Below are 19,390 nucleotides of genomic sequence, written 5' to 3' on the forward strand. Positions count from 1 at the left end.
GCGGCGTCTTTTACTGGAGTTTGATGTTTTCCCTCAAAGAGAGTAAAAGATCAAACTCTGAAAACATTATTGCTGTACTGTAGTGCCTCTACCCCCTGATGTTTCTGTCAGCTTCCAGCATCGTGCTGCAAACACGCCTCTCTTGGATGAAAACTAATGTGGGGAAATTTGGGTAAAATCGCTTGATAATCCCTAAACAATGACATTACAAGAAATGTTGGTACAAAAAAAGGCAAGAGGACTGGAACAGTTTTGCTTTATTTGTTGTGCAAACACAAGACGTTCCCTGGATTTGGTCTTTTTTTTCTCAGAAATACCTTTGGATGTTCTCACAGTACACCAGGGAGAACTATGGTATTTTCCCAGAATACCATGTTGACTTGGGGCGCTCATCCTCTTCTTATGCAAGAGCAGCAGCAGACGTGGGAATAAAAACAAGGCCTCGGGAGTTCAGAGGCTGGAGGGCTCCTCTTGCTAGATTCAACCGGTGGCGGCGGCGGCTCCTGCTCGCCGCTCTCTGGCCTCATCACATGACCCTGACGGCTGCAGATCCACAAACATTTGTGCTGCTAGTAGCTAGAAATATTAATTAAAAAAATATATATATCATCACCATCCGCACAAACACGTCTTTAGAGACAAACTGCTGTGATTATTAGCATCTTTATTTATACACAACGTGGTTAAATTGTTGTTGATCTTTGAAAAATATGCTGCTAATGTGTACATTAGCGTTCTTCCAGTTGCATTCCATGCTGCTACTTCGTCTTTCCTCTAACCCCTTAACCCCCAGTTCTATTAAAACGTCTACGTAAACGCACATATATGCGTGTTTCAGGCTTCCAGATCCAAAAGAGAAATGAAACACATTTAAATTGATGTGAAGCACCTGAAATGTGTCTATCTTCAGTTGGAATCTCTCCCTCTGGGGCGGCTGCGGTTCAGCCACCGCTGCTCTGGATGGATGGGGGCCTGCATCGCCGCTTAGCTGTGGGGAGGCTGGTTCCACGCCTGTGATGCTGCATTTCGGCTGGCAATGTAGCTTTTTACAGAGAGGGAGGTGCCAAATATTAGCGTTTTAAACAACCAATATCTTCTTTTCGTGCTCAGCCATCAGTTAGGGGATGGGAGGTGTGAAAGGGGTGAGGGGTTGTATGTAGGTCTGGGGTGGGGGCTCTATTTTAATTTTCCTTTTAAGGTTTTAATGTAAAGCACTTTGTGTTATATTTTAGAGGGAAAAGTGCTATATAAATAAAGTTTGATTATATATATAAATAAGAAATCAATCACATTTGATTTATAAAACATTCTGGCTTAATGCGTGTCATATGGAAGCCTAAAACATGCATGTACGTGCGTTTTTATTTTTTAATTTTTTAACTGAAAATAAAAAAGTGAATAACTAAATATGAGCATTTAGTGGTCAGAGCAGCACACGTTTCAGCTTTGGCTCAATCCATCAGAGCAGAGTCAACACGTCAACTTTGGTCCACAGGCCCCACTTTGACACACCTCCCATACCCTAAAGCTACCAAATCAGCTTTTTGGGTTTTGTAAAAAAGCAAAGCAAAGGAGAAACAACAGCTGTTAAAACAACAGATATTCTTCAGTGTTTAGTGCAGTAATGTTTTCCTTTTGCTTTTGTTCTTTTTCGGTTTGTCAGATCCTTGAATTGAGTTGATTTCATATCCGTACACTGAACCTCAAGAAGCCGCAAGACCAGTTTTAAAAAATAAAACGTGGGCAGAGCTATGGAAGCCAAATGATAAGGTCTGCAACCGTTGGATGTGATAACATCAACAAAAACCATGTAGGGACATTTATTATATATTGACACTTTCTATCTCGTAACAAGCTCCTGAAGTGGAGTGCCACTGCTAGCATAACAGGAACAGATAGCAAAAGAACAAAGAAACTTCATAAAGCACAGATTTAAATAACCTTGAGATGTAGTTTTATGAAATTCTGGACAAATACTGAGGACATCTGATGGTATTGAAGCCAACCTACTGACCAAAACAACATTTAGAAAAATAAAAGAGGATCCTAGATGATCTGCCTGATACGAAACCGTTTTCACTGTCTATTTGAAAACGGGATGAAGGTGTTTTTTTTTTTTTTAGATCAGCTGTACACTCCTGTATTGCTTCACCTGTCTGTCGGGGTGTTGGTTCAAAGCTGTGGAATGCACCGCTCAGCCTGTTGCCTGTTGATCATTAGTGACATTTGTGAAAAAAATCTTGGGAGTTGACCGTGACTCACACATCAGCTGTCGCTAGTTTCAAATGCAGCCTGAGTCCAGAGTTGGAGAAAGCGAACCGTGACGAGTCACTTTGGCTCGCTTTAGCATCTGATATCGGTCAGTATCATAAACTCACTGACTGTTGAGAACTGTTTAAAATGCCAAAAAAAAACACAAAACAGGAATCTGTTGGCTTGTTTGTGTTGCTTTGCACACTTTTTCTGCTTCTCAGACACATTCAGGGGGTGTTGTTGGAAGGGACTCACCTTAAGGATCGTCAACATTAAATGGTTTGTTTCAGCAAGAAAAGTAGCCTTCAGGCAGAACGACGCCTCCAAGTCGTCAGGAGTTGTGCGTGAGAATGCTGCCAACCCAGATCTGAGCTGTACACTCAAGCAGGCACTTCTTTGATGGTTGACCTCAGGCTGTTTGGCCCGATCATTCAGGAGTTCTGGAGGTTGAGGGACGTGGAGAAGAAGTTTCACAAACTCAGGTGTGTGTGAGACGGATTGTTGAGTCAATCCGTTGAGTCAAGACAATCACCTGGGCGCTCCCACTTCACTTCCAGAGTGCTCCTCGGCTGTCTGACTGCTGCTCGGAAACATCAGTGGAGGCGGTGAAGAACTGTGTGAGACGTTTTTTTTTTACAGCCCATTAGGGTTCACCTGAGGTGAATGGGACGGGGGGCAAGGTCTTTAGAGGGGACTGAGCTGACTCATATCCCATTCAGCCTCTCCAACAGGCTGTAAAAGCCTCTCCGACCTGTCAGCTTTCTCTGAACGTATTTCTTTTTATTCCTTTGATTTGCTGGAGATGGCACCTCTCTCTCAGGCTGCCATCCTCTTCTCCTTTTCTCGTCTTTCAAAGCCACGGATACAGGCAACAAGTTTGACGACGGAGTGTCTAATTATAGCGCTGTAACCAGGCTCTGGCAGAGGTGCGCTCCTCGTCTGCATCACACAGTTTGCAGCTTCTCTATGGTTTGTTTTGGGCGACTGATGGCACACAAGCATGAAAGGATGCTAAACGAAACAAATTCTGTCTCTCAACGGCAAACTTGTTCCATAGATAATCTGTCCGTCGACATCGAAGGAACGACCCAGAACGGTACAAGTGTCAGCCATGATTAAATGCGTTTGAAAGGACTGAGAAAAGACAAACACTACTTTTATAGCTTTACCTTTAAAAAGTACTATTTAGATTGTATCGAGTAATGGTTACCTCATTCAGTTCTTGACCTAAAAGGACCAATTCATCTTTAAATAAAACTAAACGGATTCTTGTCTCAGGAGGCGGAGAGTTTTTTGCTTATCTCCTTCATCTGAGGTTTCAATAAAATCATGAACTTGTTTCTTTTCACACTGAAACCCAACGTTGACCGGGCCAGCTCGGTCAGATGACAAAAAACTGTTCTGATTTTGAAAAGTTGATCCCAAAACACCCAAAAATTATTTGAACAGTTCAAAATGTGAATCCTTGAACGTCCGTAATCCTTGAACCGTTCGCAGCACTTTCACCCTGATGACGGTAACAATGAATTATGGTTACTATTTGTCAAGAAACATGTTATTTAAGTGTCACTGGTGACATCTCTGGTTTTAAAGAGAGAGGGGGGAGGGGGGCAGCCGTACTGCTGCTTTTACCTGGTCAAATTTCTGATTTGGATAATTAGCTATAAGTGAAGTGAAGATATCTGTAAAAAATAAAAATGGACATGGGCTCTGTAGAACATGATATGAAGGGGTCTTGTCCCGTCAGCCATTGGTGCATTGGTTGTGTTGTACTGATTTGAAGCCAGTTCTTCAGTTTTGTGATGATTGCCATGTTGGTAACTAAACCCTGGTGTTTCCAAAATGGGGAAAATAGGCAGAATAAACAGACCTTACAATTGTTGGACCGTCCATTCTACAGAGCAGTTAAAGGGACGTATTTATTACTAATCTTTCATTTCTTGGTTTAATTTGGAACCAGTTACTTTTGCTTTAACACTTTAACACCTGATGTGTCGCCAGCAACACAAAGTAACACTCTGTCTGAAGTACCGGTACTGTAATTCTTCGACCGCTCATGCATTTAGTGTAACTACTGCAGTATTTGCTCCTAAAGCGCAAAGCTGCTTTTCTCCACTTCAGAATTGGCCAGAATTACGTTAATTGTGTAAACGGTTTAAGAGTTAAAGGCTTTGAAAGACTGTAAACACTGAAGGCATAACTCTGTCAAACCTGCCTGCAGGAAGAAGTCGCGGGGTTGTCCCTGGGTTCCTCTTTTGAGAACATGACATTATGAGTTTCATGGTCTCGGTGCTATGTAGGAGGATCATCCTCCTGTTTTCATTCTGCTTAGCATCACAAACCATCAGCATTCCGAGGCCCCATAACTGAACCAGTGCCAGAAGGTTGTCGGTGTGAAAGCACATTATCTCATTGGCTGCTTCAGTCTATCAAACATTGGCCACTCTATTGTTTTTGCCTTTTAAAAAACTGGTCAAAGCAGGAAGGAAGGGATCCAGTGGAGTTTAGAAAAATGATATATACGATGGGAAAATAGCAAAGATGAGGCTAAATGTAAGGTTGGACTGGACACTGGGATCCTCCTTACTTCATTAGACGTTGAAGAACGTCGTCTTTCAGGTGATGACGTTTTAATGGATCAATGGATTTCTTTGCTCCGTTGGGTCTTCTCTGATAAGTTTGTTTTGTTTAGGGATAAATAAATATTTTTCCATTTGTTGTATGTATTGTATGTATGTATTAAATGCTCATTTTCTCAAAGCTGTCGGAAAAATGTATATGTTCTTACATAAATGGTTCTAATGGGGGCCCCCTTAGGGTCAGTCTTATTGGAGTGCATGGACTACAACATGTTTTCTTTTTTGAGGAAAAATGTTACAGGCTAAATATTTCCATCTTTTATTTTTACCTTCAGTGCAATTGTAGCTTTTATTTGGGTGTTTTATGCATTAAATGACACTGGATCAAAATTTACTGATAAGAAAATGAATCCACAATCCTCTGGAATAAATTCCAAACATCAACTGCAAACGATTCTTTAAATAGACGTTATGGATTTAGCAGGATTGGCTACAATATTTCCAGGGAACTGCAAAGCAGATTTGCATCAGCCATGCTGGTTCATGTTGGGAAACTCTTATCCTCTCAATCTTTCAGGATCTTTTTTGCACTTTTACACTCATTCCAGCGTCAGTAACTCACCACACCAGCACTTCTTTCATGTCAGGTAACCGGACACATTCCTGTCGTCATGTGAAGTTCCCCGAAACGCAAGCAGGAGCTGCGTCATGCGCTCATGACAGAGCAGCTTTGGAAGCCAACGGTGGTTTAACCCGGTGTGTTTGCCAGCCACGGATGGATTTACATTCTGTCCTGGGCTCTGTCCCCTTTAGGGGCCCATCCCAAAGCCGTATGTGTGAAAATGAAGCAGAGTGGAGCGAAGGTGAAACGCTCTAGTCTGCCAGGAGAGGGGTGCCGCTGGCCGCTCCGCCTCACTTCCTGGTTTATTGTTTTTTTTATTTATTTAATTTCCCAGAACAATTGTGTCTAAAAATAAAGGAAGCTTTTAAGTCTCTGCCAGGCAGGACATTGGAACCAGTGAACACCCGTCTGGTGTTTCTCGCATCAGAGAAAGGATCAGTTTGAAGACAGAAATACGGCGGTCGCATGTCTTAGATATCAATCCAAAGGGAATGCTTTAAAAAAATCTTTCAACTAAAAAAGTGCAATCAAATTTAAACTTGTGTGTTACAGGATCATTGAAAAATCCATATTCCTGAAAAAGAGAGAACTTTGGAAAATCTTCCTTCTGTGATCTGATGCTGTCGTTCTTCCCTCTGCCTTTGTGCGATCTAAAGAATTTCAGACTCCTTTGGGAAAACTTCAGGGACCTGTGTCGGCTTGTGAGGAAAAAACAATTATCTAAGACCAAAAACACTCGCTGCCTTCTAGATTGAAGCTGATTTGAAAGACTGGAGTCGAGTGCAAGTCACCAAGTGACCACTAGATGTTTTGTTACACAAAGGACAACAGTGTAACAATTGGTTCTAAATGTTGTTGAACCAACTGCTGAGTATAGTTAACCCCCTTTGCATTCTTTGAACTACCGTAACTCTTCAACCGTTTCATATAAACAAACATATTTTGACACAGACAAAAGCAGCTTTGCACGGATTTCAGTGCAGAGCTGCTTTTCCTCAGTTTCAGAATCTGTTGAAATGACGTTAAACGCATAAATAGTTAAAGACTTATGGTAGGTCAAAGTGCGTGTGATATTTTATGCCGCCGACTGTATATGAGAACTGGACTGAGTGAGTGTGACGTCATCAGACTCCAATGAAGTTGACGTAAAATCAGACGGCGTTTTGTGCAGTACTGACCCCACTGTGTTGGAGCCAGTGATTGGTCTAAGTCTGCCTGAGTCTACATTTCTATGGCAACCACTCTCACCAATCAGGAGTGAGCCTGTTGGAAGGCCACACCCCTACCACTTGAAAGCAGGCAGCACGAAATCTGTCAAACATTTTGAACGTTCCAAACATTCTGTTTTTGAGGCTTCTGATTGGTCATGTCTTAACTTCAATAACTCCTTCAGAGAAAATATGCAAAATGTAGTAATGTTATAGTAAAATAATATGTTAAAAAATGTATCGGATCAAGAGCGATTATTCTTACAAAAAGAATGAGTGGGTAACAGCTGGTTATTTCTCTATAGAATTTGATTTTGACTTCTTGGAAGCAGCAGGTACTTCCTGTTTGGAACGCCAGTGGGGAGGGGTCACTCAGTCTAGTTGTCATAAACAATCAATGGCTGCAGGTGATAGCTGCAATATTAAAGTTGAAATTAACACAATTCAGTAATAGTACAAGCAGTTTTTGTCATGACAACAGTACTAGAGTACGTTTTTTATGCACTTTCATGTTAATTGAGTTACACATTTACAGCCCTTTATTACCTTGATTTTAAGGCCTTTACAGTGACGATCCCGTCCATCTCTGCACACATTTATATACTGAATGTGATAATCATGCAACAATCGCAATTTAGACATTTTGTCATTTCCCATCACTAGTTTTTAATGTTTATTTTTGTTGAGGAAAGCCTAAACTATGGTGTTTTATTGTGGTTGGGTCTTGTTGATTTTACTGCAGATGACCAAACCTAAAGCCCTGGTGCAAACCAACAGACTGTGATGTCCACACAAGTGTTTGTTTGACTTGCCACAGCATGTAGAACAATTCCAGCCATCTGCTGTTCCTGGAAGTTTGGCATTACTTGACATTCCCCTTTACGAGCTGAGGGAGGAACCTCCAGCGGCTCGCGGAAACTGCTCCCCTCTGTCTTCTGGTCTGTGTGCACTGAGCCTCAGGGAGAAACCTTATTTAGAGAACAGTGGATCGTCCGCTCTCTTTTGGTTTCCCTCACACCGTTTACAGCAGTCGTCCTGGTGTGTCTCCATGGTTACAACATCTGACATGCAGCTGTTATGTAACCGACTGTAACTAGGGCTGTGTTTACCTACTGTAGCTCTCGTGCTTTAGTCAAATTAGGGTCCTCCTGATGAAAGTGCAGTCCGGTACACTGTGCTCCTTCAATGTAATTGCAGGAGCTCTTAACATGGTCGTTTGACACTTTTTGCAGAGATGAAGGGTTATTTGGGCAGAATATACACAGAATCCCACACATGCAAACACTTCCTGTTTCCTCTTCCATGACTGCATGAAAGCTTGTTCCCAATTTGTGTTCTGGATGTTTTCAGACAGACTGACAGACATTAGGGATGCCACAGTTTACTTCCCCACAATTTGGTTCAAACCTCAATGTTTGGGTCATGGTTTTTCTTTCAGTTGATATATGATTTGTGTATCAAAAAAACAACACAAAAAATGACAAATTCAAAAAAATACTTTTTTAAATTTGCAAACAAGCAAGTAACAATGCAGAAAACCATTTTAGTTGGCTGAAATTAAGCCTGGTGTAATGTAATGGAACAATAAATCACAAGTCTGTCATATGTGTGTTTGACACTTCAACCTAAACATACCAATGTTTAACCCTACGGGTTGCTTTTAAACCGAGAATTGTTGCATCAAGAAACAGACATTCTGGTTTGAGAGCAAAGTCTTCATGCAGATCGGAAGTAGACCAGAACTGGAACCAAGAGCTGGTTTTCCAGAGGCAGCCACCTTTCTGGTTCCACATGCAAACTGTAGATTTGCATGGAGAGGTGACATCACCAGACTACAGCTTTTAACATTTTGAACCCTAAAGGACAATTTGTGGACCTGAAGAGGAAGGTGGAGATTCGTTAGGTCCATTGACGCACACAAAGAACAAACATTTGGGTTTTTTATCACAAAAAGCAGCAACATTTCTATGAATTTAGACAAAAGTCAACTTCCCTTTTCAATTTAGAAAGAGCTAAAAGCTTCTTCTTCTCCTTTACTTAATTGTGGTTTTAAGAACTTCAATTCATCATATATGACTGGGGTTTAATACTGTGAAGTCATGGTTAAGGTCAATGATGTCTATGTCAAACATCAGGATCACAGTTTCCCATCTCTGCATGTTGCAGAAGCAGAAGGTCTGCAGGCGTTACAGGTGGAGTGGACCTCCAGCGGTCTCAGGACCATCTTGGTCTCATGGAGAACAGCCTCTTGGCCGTGCAGTTTTTTTATTGCATAAATTTCATAATTTGAATCAGAAATTTTTTCCCCCCAGAAAAACAAAACTACAAGTCTTGGAAACTTAAACGTTTTGAGGAGTTTGTTTGGTTTTGTGGTTGAAGAGACATGACTCAGCTTAAGTTGCTGGTTTTAGCTAGAAATCAGGATGACTCCTGGACACCTGCCTGATGAGAAGGCGTGATGGACAAGTTCTGCCAGAACTCCATTTTCCTCCAGCAAGACCAATAAGAAGTATTTGGAGAAAATGAAGTTAACTGATGGATTTGCATGAAAGTGACAGGAAAGCTTGATAGGATGTCATAAGAGAAGCTTTTGCTGTTACTGCATTAAATGTGGTTCTGGGGGTTATTACATCATCAAAATCACCAAGAAAAAGAGCAATGGAACCAAAAAAAAAAAGCGCTTAATAAATCAATGCCTGATGTGAATATCGTAAAATCAACCTGTGCAATCAGCCTAAAGTGTTTAATTAATCCAAAGACTACAGGTCAACCCCTGCACGGGTGCACGTAACTGCTTACATTTTTCATCCTATTTATTAAGAAAAATCATTGAGGAAAATCATTAATCATCTGGTTTTAGACTGTGAAGTTTTTATTCCTAACTTTTGTGTTCTTCATATGTCCACACACAACTCCTAATGTTCCTGATGGGCTTTTCCTCTGGCGTCTCCACAGGCCTCTCACAGTAAAATAGACTTTCACGTCTAAACGTTTGTGGTCCGTTTGGGCCAGAGAACCCGACCCAACAGAGATAAAAGCTTAGCATCTCAATCCTCAATAAAATATTGAGCAGAGGATTCGTCGGAAAAGAGCCGATGCAGACTCCTTGGAAAATGATCTATAATAAGGAGCCAAAACCTACCAGATGCACTTCACTGTTTGTCTTCCCCCGCCTCTCCTGCTGCAACTGAAAGCCATGAGAGTATCGAATTAGTTTCCCTCCTCTGCTTTGAATTGGAGGCGAATGAATCAATTTAGCTTTGGTCAGCAGCTGACGGCCCAACTGTAGGAGACCTTATGCTGGGTATTCTGACTTTAGCTGCCTTAACACTTGTTTGTTCCCCACCGCACTTCTTTCCTTTGGAGAGTCTTCTTCATTTAGAACAGTGGTTCCCAAACTGGGGGGCGCGGAGGTATTGCAGGGGGGGCGCGGCAAGGCTACGGCTTGAAGCAAGCCCACACCAGTCACTGAAAAGATGTGGACATTAAAGGTGGAGTTTTTGCAGAGTTAAACGTTCAGGATTTTGTTATTTTCTTCATAGAGCTGGTAAAGTGTAGAAGGCCACTTTCATGCAGAAATGGAGTTTATAAGAAGATGTGTTGAAAGCCATGAACACCATTACATGGTAAAATTTTATGATACATGATGCAGTGTCACTTTTAATAATTGGAAAGGTGATTTGTGCAGAAAAAGTTTGGGAACCACTGATTTAGAAGGTGTGAGAGCTCACCTGAACTCTATTGGCTGCCATAATTCTGACCCGCCTCACTATGAGGGTCTCCAAGAACACAGAAAAAAAATCACCCGATAAACCGAAAAGGAAAATGTGTCATAAGCTCAAAACATTAGAGTAAAAAACAAAGCTTATAGAAAGGTCAAAGGACTGCAATGGAATTAGGAGGCTAAGTGCGGCGCATTTTTATAAAAAAAAAACCAAACCAACGTTCCGATGGTAAATGTGTTCCAGACAGGAGATGAAAGAGCTTGTCCAGAAAGGATTGTCTTAAGAATTTAGGAGCTACTCTTGGCTCCTTTTTCTTCATTTCAAAGCTTGTTTTGAGAAATAATACTCCAAAATGAGGAGTTGTTGCTTCATATGTTTCCAAGTAGTTTGGCAGTGTGAAAGAAAACTCAAATAAATGTTGGAATAAAACTTGTTTAAAGTCTTTAGAAGAAATCTGACAAATTAGGGAGGAATGGTTTTGGAACCAGACCATTAGAACTGTTATTTGTGTTTTAATGTTGCACTACGTTACATTCAAGTGATTGAAGAAAGCTTTACGATGAAGAATCAAGTGGTTAAACGGAGGATTTCTTCCCAAGTCTTTTATCAATGCATAGCTTTTTGCCCTTGTTTTAAAATTCCTAAGGCCTAAAAATGATCTGACACTTTGCTTCCATTTTTCCACCAATTGCTACAATCGTTTACACAAAAATATTCTGTAAATTGTTGGGTTTCCTACACGGATTAGTTTAACCTGAGAACACGGAGGGCCTGTTTGACATCACAAAGGTGTTCGTAGCCTTAATCCTAACCAATGAAATCCTAAATGACAACAGGTAAGACTTCAGCTTTAAGACAAAACTTCCTGCAACTCATAAAATAATTCATCCTATCAACCGGATCAGTAAACAGCTAATATATTGAATTGTCGTATTTTTATTCTTGCTGAGCAGACTTCTTTGTGATTATTTGCAGGTTGTTATCTAAAGATGTTCTCCAGGTTTACGCTTTCTTTCTCCATTTTTCCATCTAGTGTTTGTAGCTGAGCATTTTTGTTTGCAAAACCACTTAACGCCGACCTTTGAATGAGATGAACTAGTGTTTGTTCAAACAAAGCAAGCAATTTAGAAAAGTACTGCTTATCTGCCCACTTCTTCTATAGCAGCCTGTCACCAAGACATTGTATTAGTTAACTTAGGTCATGCAGATTTTTAAAAAAGGGCATTTTCAACCCAGCTAAGCAAAAAACTGTTACTAAAGCTCAATATTAACAAATCGGGTACATATTTTGTGAAACAAACAAAAAAACTTTAATCAGAATTTTTTTTTGTTTGTATCACAGATTCCTTTCTAAAAGAAAACAAAAACACTTACTGACCACTTTATTAGGTCCACCTTGCTAGTAGCGGGTTGGACCCCCTCTTGCGTTTTTGCTTAATTCTTGATGGCATCGATTCAACAAGGTTCTGGAAAGTTTCCTCAGAGAGTTTGGTCCATTTTGACATGAATGCATCACACAGTAGCTGCAGATTTGTCGGCTGTACATCCATGATGCCAATCTCCTGTTCCACCACATCCTAAAGGTTCTCTATTGGGATGAGATCTGGTGACTACCATCAGAAGATGGTAGACTGTGGTCAGAAAGGGAAGGACATGGTCAGCATCTATACTTAGGTAGACATTTGCCTTTAAACCATACTCCATTGGTACTAAGGGGTCCTAAGTGTGCCAAAAAATATCCCCCACATCATGACACCACCACCACCAGCCTGAACCGTTGATACAAGGCAGGATGGATCCATGGTTTTTCCTAAAATGATGACAAAATTAAATTTGAGGTTGAACTTCTTTCAAAATATCATTTAGTCATTTTCATAAAAATCATAAATAAACCTTTTTAAATCATGATTTGCCATTTGCTTTTTTAAGTAGTGAAACAAAAAGACTTGGCTTATACCTAAAGAAAACACAAAATCAATTTGAAGTCAAACTCCTTTAAAAATATCACAAATTCGTTTTTAAAAATGAATTAAAAAAATTACAAATGAATTTTTTCTCTTTTCTAAACCATATTAAAGCTAGCCAGGCTAACCAAAACAGATGCTATCTTTTACTTAAAACAAAACTTATTTTAGTTGTCCTCTTTTAAAAATATCAGTCATTTTCAAATTTTAAACTTTATAAATGTTAATGTACTGATTGTTAAAGTTTGTTAAAACCAGCTGAGCTAAAGATGAGGTATTAGCATATACCCAAAAAGATAACTGACACATTTGATTTGAAGTTGAATTCTTAAAAAAAATAATCATAAAAACCTTTATTGATGATTTTTTTGTTCACCTTTCAGCATATCCCTTCAGGGGTTTTGGCAGAGGTTTTTCATGCCTGATGCCCCTCCTGACACAACCCTGGATTACCTCCGGGCTGGGGACCGGCACAGGGAGTCTCAGACTTGGGGCCCCCTTTTGGCTCACTAGATCAGCAGGTGCAGGTGCAGTTTGTGATGGAGTGTCTTATTACCTGATGTGAGACGCATCAATCACTGCCCTGCAATATTGTGGCTGGTGCAGCCTCTCATTTTTAAAATCTAACATTTTTCAAATAATTTTAGACATTTTCCCAATAGATTTTCTTCAGTGTGTGTTTCAGGCCTCCACGATGATTGATGCTTGATTAACAGAAACATGTTCAAACAAGCTAATAGTTGCCTGGAGGATTAATTCTTAAGAGTTGATCAATCTGAAGCAGTTTCCTGCGATCCTGTGTGTTGTCGTGCAACAGTGTTGCTGAGAGACTCAGCTCATACATGCACGCCGAAAGCATCAGCTGTTTATCACGATCCGTCAGCCCTCAGGGGATTTGCTGAAAGCACAAATCACTGATGCTTCTGCAGATTCTCTCTTGGATCTTTTTCTTGGCGGTCTGCATTCGTCCTCCGTGTTCACTCTGCCCTGGCGGCAACATTTACGTCCATAAAGCCGTTGTGGAGCGTTGCCCCCCTGGTCATTGCCGCTTTGTCTGGTTTTTGGTCTGAAACCAGAGCCCAGTTGCATCAGGCTTTTGCTTTTAACGGCCGGTTTGCATTAAAATCACCATCAGATGTAATATTAATGGAGCTTGCAGCAGAGAAGTGAGACTAGCTTATCTTTTATTCATCGGCCAACCTGTGCTGTCTGAATGTTGACTTTTCCATGCACCCTTCCTTGAGTTGATCTAACTGTAGCGTCTTTTGAAACGCGAGATCTGAACGGTTGTTTTTAAAGCGCAAGAACATTTTCTGCCACCAGAACATTTGACTGCTGTGACGGCGTCACCAGTATACATGACAGATCTGGAAGTACTTGCTGAGCAACAGCCTGTCCTCTGAGGGTTTAGGTGTGCTTTTTCTCTGCTTGATCCGTCTGAAAGTTCAATCTAACGTGCACTCCATCAGCGAGCAGCAGGCTCCCCAACGCAATGATGCCGCCTCATTCAGAGAACAAAACCCACTTGACATTCCACATGACTGCACAAAGCTCTAAATCCCTCATATCCTGCGCTCTGCCAATTTGGCTGCAATGGAAACAGAGGGACACCTGGGAGAAAGAGGGGCTGATAGCCGGAGCTTATCTTCTCGGAGACAAATCTATGCTTCCTGCTTGATTTTGGATGTTGCTCATGATGGAGCCACATGGCCTCAGAGCTGTCCAAACCTCTCCCAAGGCTCCTGGTGCTCCTTTGCAATCAGAAATGGTTTCCAGGGACAGGTGAACTTCTGCTCAATAAGCTCGAGGTTTTGGGTTGTCTGCTGTCAAAGTGTTCTCAGTGGTCTTTTTACTAAATTATAAAGTTGTTTTTAGGCAAAATAAAGAAATCGTGTGTCGTTTTCTAGGACATAGTTTCTGCAGAGCAGCAAGAGTTCATTAGAAATGGTATCTGTAAATCAGCTGTATTGTCAATTTAAGCATTTTGAGGACATTTGTTAGAGGGACAAACCTTTTTTTTTGCAGATATAGAAGACCTTTTTAGATCAAACTAAATAAACTAAAGTCCCTAAAATCCTAAAAATAAAGGGCAGTTGGATCCACTTGATTTGGAAGCTTTACCTAATAGTTTCAAAAAACCTGAAGCCAGATATCTGTTCTGCTGCATCACTAATATTAATGGAGTTAGATGGAAAGCAAAAACAGAAGGTTCAAAAATAATTGTGACTAATCAACCAAAATAATTGTTCATCTCAGTGCCAGCTTGCAGATTTTACAAACTCTCATTTACTTTTTTGTGGAGTTTCGCCTTGCTGCTGGCATCCTTCTCTGGTTTCTTTCCTTTCAGCATAAGTGTGACAAAACGCCACAGAGGGAGCAGCGGGTGTAATGTTGCCCATGTCCTCCATTGTTTGAGATTTGTATTGTGCATGCAGAACACTGCCGTCACACTACACAGAACTCTCCCGGTTTTAAAGACTCTCTAAAGTCAGTGTTGGAAAAAACGGATTGTCCAGCAATACAGAGTAAAGCCATAATCACATAATGGAAAATCCCCATTTAACTGGGCGATTGCAACACCTCACTCATATTTTTTCCCCAGCAATTCAAAAAAAAAGAAAGTTTTTTTGGCTTTTGTTTTTTTTCTTTTAATGTTGTCATCTGATAGTCAAGTGTTCTCGTTTTTAAGCTACTGCTGTGTCTTGGGCTTGAAGAGGAAAGTCGCTGGTAACTAACTAAGGTGGTGGTTATGTTTTAGTATTATAAACCAAACTAGTTATCAGGGAAAGTAATGGTTAACCACCCGTATACGCTCCACAAAAGCCCTTTGAATTTCAGATGTTTCCTCAACAACCTGATATTAAAATTCTCACCAACCAAACTAGTTATAATTAAAATAAACACAATTTGAGCTAAAATACGTCAACATGGCTGCAATTGTTATAAAGAGAAACTAAATATGTTTAAAACCAAAATAAGTCTTTTAACTTTTCTTTTTGGTGTTAAATTCTGCAATTGGAGTCAAAGGGAAATTGCTTCTTTTTGCAACCTGCCTCAAGTGGCTATTTGTGGAACTGCAACATTTGGTACTTCCTGTTTGGGTTTGATTCTAGGAGCAGAAATGGGGGAAAATACGATGTCCAGTCAGAGTATAATACATTTAAACGTCTTAAGATGAACCTCAATGGAATGAAAAAGTGCTTCCATCTTTCTGTTGGACATTTCATCCTTGTGTGGAAAATCATGTAAGAAAACCACTTCCATCCCATCGTACTTCATCAGTCCACCACCGCTGTGTCTGTCAGCTGATGTGAGGTTTCTGTATTGACATGCTGTCTTTCATCTTTATTGACATTATCAATAAACCTGTCTTTTCTCTGATTTATCTCTAAAAAGAACGCCTGCAGATATTTTTTTTAATTTCTTATGTCCTTATAAGCAGTAAATAGGCAGAGGCTAGGATCGTTAGTGACTAACAAGTTCTCTTGTAGCTTTTAAGGCTTTTTATTTGACACATTTGTACACTAATCAGTTCCTTGACATTGACAAAGCTATGCCTTAGTCAAAACTGGCCTTATGGGTGGATACGGGCTGTCTGCAGGTGAAAAAAACATGTGCAAAACACACAAAATGTCGAGGTTGTAGACTACTCGATGAACCCTTTGAGTGCAAATTTTTGTGTTTTTAACTACGGGCTACGCCCAAAAGATTGCAGCAAACACTTATACTGTAGAACATGCAAGGGTAAGTGAGGGTGAAGTAGACTCAGATGTTTCATACATATTTTTTTTTACTCCCCCAACATCCTGTGGACTGACGTAAGTGCTGGTCACGTAAAAGGTTCATGCTCCTTTCGTGCCCCATACAAGTTTTCCCATTTTTCGCCTACAGACAGCCCGTATCTATCCATTAGGGCAGTTATGACTAATGCTTTACTAACAACTAGAGTGTGACATAAGGACACCGTACGACAGCAACACCCATATATCATAAGTGCACAAAACTTACATTAGTCTTACATTCACCACACGAAAAACAATCATTGGTTCCATTTGCAACAAGCCTTAAGGGAACTGTAAGACGCACCTGTGCTCCCCTTAAGATCCGCCTTTCACCAGCTGCTCCTGTCTACCTGGACAACCCAAAAACCTGGAACACCTGTACGGGTCAACCCCCACATGCCAGCAGGTGCATGTGACTATAGCTCTATTTTTCAACTTACAACATTAGATTACAACATTAGTCATATTTTTTTTTAGTTTGAATTGCTTTTCTCGTCTTCCAGAGTGTAAAGTAGCGACTCTCCGTTCATTCGTCTACGGACTGAGTTTTGTGAACTTATCTTTGAGACCTGGTTAAACTGTAGTGTTGCATATGCAGCCACATGGGAATGTATGACATGTCAGGCCGGCAGTGCACATATGAAAAATGGATGCCAAATTTGTCCAGGTTTCATTTGGATAATTCGGTAGCTTCCCTTCAGAGGAAAATCCGTCGTTATCCAGGCACGGGTTGAACTAACTGACAGGTTTTTGTTTGCTTCAGTCCTACTGAGAAGCTTTATTCCAGGTAAAACCGCCTCTCACAGGTCAGAGAATGTCTGCTCTGAACTCCTTGTAATATGCATGTTGACATAGAAAGGCGGATAGTTGGAGACGGTAGAAAAAACAAGGGTGGGGGCTTTATCTTTGTCAAGACCGGAGCAGTTTTGTTTTTACTTGTATCAGTGACGGCGAGGAGCCTCAGCTTCTAGTGAACACCTTTTGTCAAACTTCAGAGCGTTGGTGTTTATTACTGACTAATCGACAGAACCACATTGGTGTGTCTTTCCGGGAAATAAGCCACTGACTGTAAATCCATGCACAGAAGCAAACGGGCTTGTTTTCCTGGAAGAAGCGCTCATTTTGTTCCAGGGTGGGAAATCTCCACCTCTTGACCAGCGGCACTGCTGGTTTGAGTGACTCTTGGCCATATTTACTCCTCTTGACATATTGATCTGGATCGTGCAATGAAATCCAGCTGGAGCCTGAGTAGACGTTTGCTTTAAAAGTTGAGAAGGAGATTCTCTGATGTTAGAGATCGCTAACATTTACTAACGATCAGCCTTGAAATGATGCAAGTTTTGAGAAGCAAAAAAAGAAAAAAATCATGAAACTGCTTTAAAGGTTGTAATGCTCTGAGCCAGCTCAAAGTTTTGAAACATATCTAAAGATCTTCTATTGAAACGACATCTGCCAACATCTGAAAGTAATTCCAGGTATGACCTTAGATTTTAAAGTTAAGTCAATCGACTATTTGCAGAAAAAAATATGACACCAAAAACACATCTCAACGCTACTGTTATTTTCATACTTGCATAAAAAAACACCTCCATGCAAATTTTAAAATCAAAGAACACAAAATGCAGATTTAAATCATTGAAATGCCAGATTACGGTAAAATTAAAAGATTGCTACTGTGATATTGTCCTAAAATAGTGCAAAATAAATAAGAGCTATTGAATAATCTATAATAAATTAAATTTTTGCTCAATTTAACCTAGCATTGGGAAAATCACAGCAATGCAAACAATTGTATGTGTTGTAACCAAAACTATTTTATTAACCTGCTTCCTTGTATATCTAATTATAAATATATCCTTATTTAGTAAAATTCTAACTAGTATCACAATGTTTCTTACAATGTTTTCCTTTATTAGACCTTAAGTCCTTACGTTATTGTTTTTCTCTCTTCGTTAAAAAATAAAAATCGACCCAGATAATCTCTTACGTTTGCACTTTCATTATTAGTCTCTGCCAGCAAACAGATTTTTCTTTAACAAAAAAAAAAAAGTAGAATTTTGCTTTTGAGTTCTTAAATGTTAGTTACAAACCAATTTATTTGGCCTTCTCCCTTTTTTTAACTCTCACTTTCTTGAATTTTGATTTAAAAGTGGCCTTAGGTTATACTTTTGTTCAAAAACTTCCTCATGCACAAGGATTGTTTTACGATTCTGTGTTATTTCTGCACCGTTTGTTTCACAACATAACAAAATCATTTGTTCATTTTATACCAAAGAATAAAATTTGTTTTTTTTTAAGCCAGTTTATCCTGAAATCGATTTGAAAAGCTGCTTTTCTGCATGTCAGAAACAGCTGATTCACGTTGATTGCATAAACGGTTAAAGATTTAGCGAATGCCAAGCTTTTGTATTGTCACATCTTGGGGAATACCCAGGACATGTCTCTCGGCTGGCCTGGGAATGTCTCAGGGTCCCCCCCAGAAGAAGTAGCTGGGGAGAGGGATGTCTGGGCTTGAATGGTTGGATGGATGAATGGATGGATGCATGGATGGATGGATGGGTGGATGGATGCGTGGGTGGGTGGGTGGGTGGATGGATGCATGGATGGATGGATGGATGGATGGATGAATGGATGGATGCATGGATGGATGGATGGGTGGATGGATGGATGGATGGATGGATGCATGGGTGGGTGGATGGGTGGATGGATGCGTGGGTGGGTGGATGGGTGGATGGATGCGTGGGTGGGTGGGTGGGTGGATGGATGCATGGATGGATGGATGGGTGGATGGATGCGTGGGTGGGTGGGTGGATGGATGCATGGATGGATGGATGGATGGATGCATGGGTGGATGGATGCATGGGTGGATGGATGCATGGATGGATGGATGGATGGATGGATGCATGGGTGGGTGGATGGATGCGTGGGTGGGTGGGTGGGTGGATGGATGCATGGATGGATGGATGGATGGATGGATGAATGGATGGATGCATGGATGGATGGATGGGTGGATGGATGGATGGATGGATGGATGCATGGGTGGGTGGATGGGTGGATGGATGCGTGGGTGGGTGGATGGGTGGATGGATGCGTGGGTGGGTGGGTGGGTGGATGGATGCATGGATGGATGGATGGGTGGATGGATGCGTGGGTGGGTGGGTGGATGGATGCATGGATGGATGGATGGATGGATGCATGGGTGGATGGATGCATGGATGGATGGATGGATGGATGGATGCATGGGTGGGTGGATGCAT

General features: G+C 40.8%; 1 protein-coding gene and 1 long non-coding RNA gene across 4 annotated transcripts in view; one reads left to right on the plus strand and one right to left on the minus strand.

The window, feature by feature from the left end:
* The window catches only part of map3k5 (mitogen-activated protein kinase kinase kinase 5), a 100,748-nt gene that overhangs the window by 22,236 nt on the left and 59,122 nt on the right, over positions 1 to 19,390 (plus strand). The gene's annotated exons all lie outside the window — the stretch shown is intronic.
* Positions 240 to 18,176, minus strand: LOC110017746 (uncharacterized). The gene is made up of 2 exons (XR_013653992.1): positions 2,509 to 18,176; positions 240 to 1,042 (listed from the first exon to the last, which is right to left on the minus strand). It is a non-coding gene; the product is annotated as an uncharacterized LOC110017746 (long non-coding RNA).

The sequence above is a fragment of the Oryzias latipes genome, chromosome 24, assembly GCF_053564925.1.
Source record: "Oryzias latipes strain Hd-rR chromosome 24, Olatipes_Hd-rR_3.1".
In the NCBI taxonomy this organism is placed as follows: Eukaryota; Metazoa; Chordata; class Actinopteri; order Beloniformes; family Adrianichthyidae; genus Oryzias; species Oryzias latipes.